The sequence below is a fragment of the Limulus polyphemus genome, unplaced genomic scaffold, assembly GCF_000517525.1.
Source record: "Limulus polyphemus unplaced genomic scaffold, Limulus_polyphemus-2.1.2 Scaffold1260, whole genome shotgun sequence".
NCBI classification, from domain to species: Eukaryota; Metazoa; Arthropoda; class Merostomata; order Xiphosura; family Limulidae; genus Limulus; species Limulus polyphemus.
The window spans coordinates 77133-84574 of record NW_013666870.1 but is presented as its reverse complement, the minus strand read 5'-3'; the positions used below and the strand labels follow the sequence as shown (position 1 = coordinate 84574).

The window sequence follows — 7442 nt, the reverse complement described above, 5'->3', positions numbered from 1 at the left end:
TTTAAATACATTAAGGAAAAGAGAATGTTAGGATGAGGTAGGACCCTTGAAGAATGATAAAGGAAGGCTTGTATCTGATGATTATGAGATGGAGGGGTTATTAAATTCTGCTTTTTCTTGAGTTTTAGAAACTAATGAAGATTTAAGCAGTATTCCACATCTTAAACAGTTGATAGATGGAAACAAGATAATTGCATTAATTCTGAGCTTGTTAAGAAAAAAAAAGTTTAAAGAATAATAGTCTCCTGGGCCAGATAATATATTCCCAAGGGTTTTGAAGGAGGTTACAGATTGGACATGTGAGCCACTTGTTACTATTTTTATAAGTCCTTGAGTAATGGGCAGGTGCCAGAGGAGTGGAAGTTAGCTAATGTCACTCCTCTTTTCAAAGGAGGAAATAAAAATTGTCCCAGTAATTACAGGCCCCTTAGTCTTACATGGATTGTATGAAAAGTTTTGGAAAGTAAAAAATGCTTTGCAAAGTCATTTTAAAATGTTGAGAATTTTATTGGATAGTCAACATGGTTTCACTAAGGGAATATCTTGCCTTATAAATGTTTTGATATTCTTTGAAAAGGTTACTGATTATGTAGGTGAAGGTTTAGATTTGGTGTATCTGGATTTTCAGAAAGTGTTTGACAAGGTGCCACATAAAAGGCTTGTGAAAAATTATCTCTATAGCCTATAGGTGTGGGAGATAAGTTAGCTTATTGGATGGAAGAAAGCAGAGGGTTGGTATAAATGGAGTTCAGTCAAACTAAATTAATGTCACAAGTGGAGTACCTCAGGGCTCAGTCTTAGGAACTTTCCTGTTTTTGATTTACATTAATGACATAGATGAAGGAATGGTCAATACATTACTTAAATTTGCAGATGATATTAAGGTCTTGGGTGTTGCTAGCTGTGGTTTCGCTAGATAGTAGATAGGGACAGTGGGAATCTCATTAATCTATTCATGCGCGTCACTAATTAGATGACGAGGGATTTGGCTACCTTAAGAGAGTCATAGTTCAAGCTACAGCTTAAGAACTGAGACCCATGAATTTGGAAAAATCTGTCCTTAATCACCAGTATTTTATGGTACCTCTAGATTTTAAAATTTTTATGTGAGAAATATTAAATGCTACTCTATCTCATAACTGTGACATAATTGTATTAAATGTTAATCCCATCTCTAAACTCTAACATTGTAATGAATATTTTGTTATATTTTTAAGGGATATCCCATAGAAATGACTTAAATGTGTTGAAAATGTACTGTATCTCTCCAGTCATGTGTGATGAAACATTGAAGAAACTTTTAGAACTAATTTCTAAAATAAACTTGATATAAAATGTTTTTTGCATATTTTATTTACATTCATTGAGTGTTTTGTTTACTAACTTTAAATATAATTTTTTTAGAGTTGGATGTTATGGAAGGTTAATGTGTAAAGTGACTTTATATGTATATATATTTTGAAGAATACAGAATCAGTATTTTTTAATGTATGTAGTGCATTAACTATAAACTAATTATAAAGTTGAAAGATGTAAAAGGACTATTGAAATTATAATGATGAACCTTCCACATGTACAGTTCTACCAAAGTGCCCCCCCCCCCCAAAAAAAAATTTCCACTATGTATCTGTCATTCATAATATTTCTGTAAGAATCTGAAGTTACCAACATACCTCACTTTAAGGTAATTTATGCCCAAATTAATTATAAATCTTTCAACACTTGCAATTATTTTGGGATACTCAATTTTTGTTGTGATAATGTCACTAATTCTGAATCAACTCTCTTTTGTTTTTGAAAATTTAATTTTTTATTGATGTTCTTTTGTATTACCAACTGAAAACTTCAAATACCATATATTTCTGAGAAACCTATTGTGTTTTAAAATCTATATATTTTAAACATTGAATTAGTTTTAATTGCTTAAATTATTGAAAGTTTGGCATTCATTTCTGCAAATATAGATTCAGGAGCTAGGGTTTTAATCAGCTACAAAAAAAAATTACAAAATTTAATTGTATAGCACATACATGGTGTAAGTTAGTGCTGAGAAGCACAAAATAAGGGATGAATTAATCTGAAAGATTAATTAAATATTGATGATTAATACAGTTTTTCCTTCATAATATTTAGTTTTGAACTGTAATTTTTATCTTTGTCAGTAGTTAACAGACTTTTTTTTCCCTCTCTGGACTGAAGTAATGGATATTTGAATATTAGAAGTAATAAGTATTAGAGTTGGGTGATTATTTGTTGAATTCATTAATTGATTATATTCAAATAATCAGTTATTCTAATTTGGTAGTTGGAATAATCAAAAAGTAATATTCAGAAACATTAATTTTTTGATTAGTTGTATATTTTCATGAGTCACGGCACCAATTGAGTAAGATTAACAAACGAATTAACTGAAAATAATGAGTCATAGTGGTAATATTTTGATTATTTGGATAGTTGGAATAATCACAAACTGTAATAACCATGAAAACTAATTTCAATTTGTTGATCATTTTTGTGAAATTATTTGACTGATCAGTTATCTTACATGACACTAATTGATGTTACAAAGCTCATAGAAAATTAATCATATTAATTAATTGAGCTCACTTCTCAGTTCTAATAAGTATATGTTTGGAAAACTAGCCCAAGAATTATTTTAGCAAAGTTTAGCCTTCTGTTATATTATTAGTGTAAATAATAATACTGTTTGAATGATGTGACTTCTAATATTTTGAATGACTCACTGTCACCTTGTTCTGTTTCATATAATATATATTCCTTTGAATTTAACAAATGGTTAGGCCTAATCTAATGTTTATGATTTTAGGCACATCACCCTTAGTCATTTGTATATTTTTGTACATTTATTATAATTTAGTGAAATTTTATGAAAGACTTTTTTTATGTGTTGGATACTTGTAAGCAGTTTGTCTTGTTATTTTAACCAGCAGACTGGTATTGAAAGACATGAATGTTTAACTTCCCTTGTTGATAAAGGTAAATTTATTTCCTTTACAAATAAGAAGTATTTTCAACTCATTATCGACTATAAGTTTAAGACTCAAACAATGCCCTGCTAAACAAAACAAGGTTGGATTTTCATCAAATTAGTTTATGTTCACAGTTAATATGTTTAAAATGTTGTAATATGAATACATAACAACATGAGACATTACATTAAAAGTTATGTACCAATATTAATTGAGATATTCAGATTATTTTTCTTATTCCAGTTTTTTGTAAAATTTTGTATATTTAAACTGAAAGCATAGCTACATCAGAGATATTAATATGATTCTGGGGATGGAAGGACTTCTTCTCTTGAGAAAACAAGAGTAAGACATGATCTTATTGAAGTTTACAAGATTATCTAATTGATTGACGGATAAGGGCCTCTCATATTTTTGTGTTTTATCATGAAGACAGTAGGAGGAGGTTTCAAAAACCAGACTAGGCTCCAGTTAAGACAGTTTTATTTTTTTAACAGGGTGATTGACATATGGAATGAGTTGCATTGAACAGTAGTGGAGGCTATCATCATACCGAAGTTTAAGAGGGGAATATATGATTTTCTGAAAAATAATAGGTGGATTTAAATTTGAAAGCCCAAATGCCTTCTTATTGTCTATAATGTTAAATTTATTTCTTTGACTTTTTGTAACTACAACATTTTGTACTCTGCTACTTTCTGTTACATTATGTACATACAGGTTAAGTTTCTTTGAGTTGTTTGTTTTTTACTTAAATGGGGTGTTTTTTCCTTTAGATAAGTATTCTAAAACTTCCTATTACACCACCAGATACTATATAATTTTTCTAGCCATTTAGAATAAATTCTAGGAATCTTAGTCTTAAACTTGCTATTAATTTCAGTGTGAACTATGATGATTCTTCAGTAATTAGATGCTTGTATTCACAGTATGTGGTCTCAGCACATGTTTATACACAATGCCTGAGAATTATCTGTTATTTTATGTGTTATGTGAACTGAGGAGAGATTCTTGGGGATTTTTTGCAAAACATTTCAATGTTAAATTAAGTTAATTCTTGAAACGACAAATTTTAGTGAATCTAAATTGCTTAGAACATGTAATATTATGTTTTAATACACACACACTGACATTTTCAACTGATCAGTGAAAATATTGAAAGTCAGTAACACATTAAATATGTATAAAATAATTATGTTAAAATCAGTTGTACTAGTGTAGAAAATAATTTGGTGATGATGTCTGAAAAAGTTTACATTTCTTTAAGCCCATTGTCTTTTGAGAGGATTAAATCAAAAAATTACAAAGATCACATTTAAAAAAATGATGGAATCCTCAATAGCTGTGGCACTTGAAACCCTTTTAGGCAAGATTAGAGTAAATTAATCTTTGAGACCTTTTCTTCCACTTTTTATTAGCTATATTTTTGTGCCAGCATGGGGTGGGTATATTGAACTCGATTTTATTACTCATCAGTATCTCTACCAGGCTACCCTCAAATTCAAATTCTTTTAGGCATAATTAGAGTAAATTAATCTGTGAGACTTTTGGGAGGGTAAAATGTATCAATCGAAAAGGTTTGACTTCCTCAGTCGAAGACTGTAAATAGATCTGAAATCGGTCAAGAGAGACGGAGGTATAAGCTAAAAGTTTGTATATGAAAAACAAAACAAAAAAAAAAACAGCCATTCTGTGAGTTGCTGTGCAGCAGCTGAAAACAGTGACCACTTTGTTTTACATTCTTTTGCAGTTTATCATTGTTTGTATGGGCATTACAAATAAGCAGGATTTGTTTAATGACTTGTAATGTGGCTATGTATAAAAGATAAATTATAAATTTAAGATTTCCCATGTGTTTTATGTATTACATTGACCCATGTTATCATGACATTTCAGGAATAAGTATTTTTAAGAATAGGAATTATACTTGTAACTTTGATAATAGAAAAGTAATTTATTATTTTACATAAATGACCCAGTTTACACTATCGTTCATAGAGTGATTATTTTTGTTTAGTTAGTAATTATCTGTTACCGCTTCATTAACAGTATTTGTGAAATATTTCTCAAACTTGAAAAACCTGAACATTCAGTGAAAGTTGTAATTATTATTATTTATTTGCCAGTAAAATACGATCTCTATCGTTTAATTACCAAAACTTGAAAAGTGCGACCTCTGTTTAATAACATATGAAGAATGATTAATATCTGATGGATTCCGATATTGATTATGTAATAAATAGTACCCTACCCAAATTGAGAGTAGCTGTACGTTTGTCGACCATGTTTAATGTTCAGGTGATTGATGAACGTCAGAGGTGTGTCACGCAAACCTACAAAGAACCTGCGTCTTTTGTAGTTGGTTTATGCTATTTTATATACGAGTTGTTATAAAGTCAAGGCTGACTAAAACTAAACTGCACACAGAATTCATTATGAATTTCAAGTTTGTGCTCACTTCTGAAATGAAAACTATACTCTTTTTTTTTTTCTTGCTTCCCAGCTTTTCTCAAAGAGATGTAGTATGGTCCTCGATTGAAAGAACACTCAGCTGACGGAAGATAAATTACAGTATCGATCGTTCAGTAAAGACGTGTGAGCTGCTATTTGCCGTATGATTTATTGATGTGACGTACTTCTCCCACTCTCTTTCTTAGTAGACACTGAATCATTGATATTAAAATTTGATTGACTTTAAACTTAACTTTTAACACAGGTTTTGACTGCACGTTTTAAACTTGGTTATATAAATGGCCACCACGGGGGCGGGGGCTTTTTTGCGGTAGGGAAAACGTGCTGCGGGGATGAAAATATAAAATATATTAGAAGAGTGATATTTGTAGCGTACGGAAGTATGTATATCAACTATCTATTTCACAGTATCAGAAACATAAAACATTAACCCCTATTAAATAAGGAGAAAATTCCAGACGAAGGTTAGGAGATAAGTTGTGGCGACACAGGTCAGAATCATTCTACCAACATAATACTTAATACTTCAGGATAATTCAGTTTAAAAACAACAACAGATAACCTGAACAGTTTCGTTTGATGGTCCTTCCTTCCTTCTCCCTTGATGACAAAAGGTCCTCCTTCACTGTCGTTTTTTTTAAACCTGTGTTTCTGTATTTTCCAAATATGTTTTGTATTAATATTGATATTTTAGTTGATATACAAGTAATTAGTCGTTTTGTAACTAGTAAAAGGATTCTTGCGTTATGAGCAGTAATATTTATTTTGAAAGTTTTTCTACATGCCTGGAGGAGAAACGTTTCTTTCTAGGTGATGAAAGCCGCTGAGAAAGGTGACTGATTTATGTGTGTTACTATAGCGTATGAGCATCAAGTCAGTGCCTTTACCATGTTTAATTGTACACAGAAGCACGAGAGAATGTCGTTCTCAATCGACCCTCCTGCATTTCACGGGATTGCTTCTGTGAAGCCATATCCCCCATCCCATGACCATCCTCCAAGTTGCTCAGCGGCATGTCTATGTATTTATAACACTAAAAACCGAGTTTCGATACTCGTGGTGGGCACAGCGCAGGTAGCCCATTGTGTATCTTTCTGCTCAACTGCAAACAAACCCATCACCAACTGTTTTTCAGTGTTTATTCTCTATTTGCTTAAAGATAAAAGGCGATTACACAGCAAGCCCAAGTTTATGTAAAATCTACTGTATCGTCCAGTTCTTGTTGTGGGATCACTTATGCAACCTGTAGCTAATTTATTAGATATTTGTTCGTAGACAAAAGAAAAAGTGCTTTATAAAATCACCCAGTGTTTTCATTATGTAAATTATGAATATATACCATTAATTTTTTCTCTCCGAATTTGTATAACAGATAACATGTAGTAGGTAATTTCACTTGAAAGATAAATTTTATTGTAAGCCTTCCAGTGAACCCGTTAGAAGCCTTTTGTTTGAGTGTGATCCTATTTTATTTGAAAATAACCTATGAAACATTTTTTGAACAACCTGAACAAAACATATATTTTTACATAAAAAATGTATTAAAGATAGGACTTTGGAGGAAAGGATAAGTTCTTCACAGTTTTTTTTTGTTGTTGTTGTTGTAGCGCAAAGCCACACAGTAGGCTATCTGTGCTCTATCCACCACGGGGAGTTGAGCCCTGGATTTTAGCGTTGTAAATCCGTAAACTTTCCGCTGATCCACAGGAGACGTTCTTCACTGTAACAATAAGCAAATTTTATTATAAAAGCCTGATAAAAATAATTCTTTTGGTCCCGATAACAGTGTGATTTTGGAAGTGATTCAGGTTAGAAAATTGGTTGTTTGCTAAAAGAATTCGGCAGAAAACCTACAAAAACTTTGTTTTTTTTCAATGACCTTATGTATAAGATCCACCTTTTTATGTTATTTTTTATTAAAAATCGACTGGAATACATGTTTGTTTGTTTTTGAATTTCGCGTAAAGCTACACGAGGGCT

At 31.3% G+C, this 7442-nt stretch overlaps 1 protein-coding gene across 6 annotated transcripts in view; it reads left to right on the top strand.

The window, feature by feature from the left end:
• The window catches only part of LOC106462829 (stress-activated protein kinase JNK-like), a 68856-nt gene that overhangs the window by 3832 nt on the left and 57582 nt on the right, over positions 1–7442 (top strand). Inside the window, exon 1 of one of the 6 annotated variants that reach the window (XM_022390200.1) lies at positions 5518–5585. The exons of the other annotated variants lie outside the window; for them this stretch is intronic. The gene's annotated coding sequence lies outside the window, so the exon portion shown is untranslated. Of the gene's footprint in view, positions 1–5517; positions 5586–7442 lie in introns of those variants that run through there. 6 annotated transcript variants of the gene reach the window in all.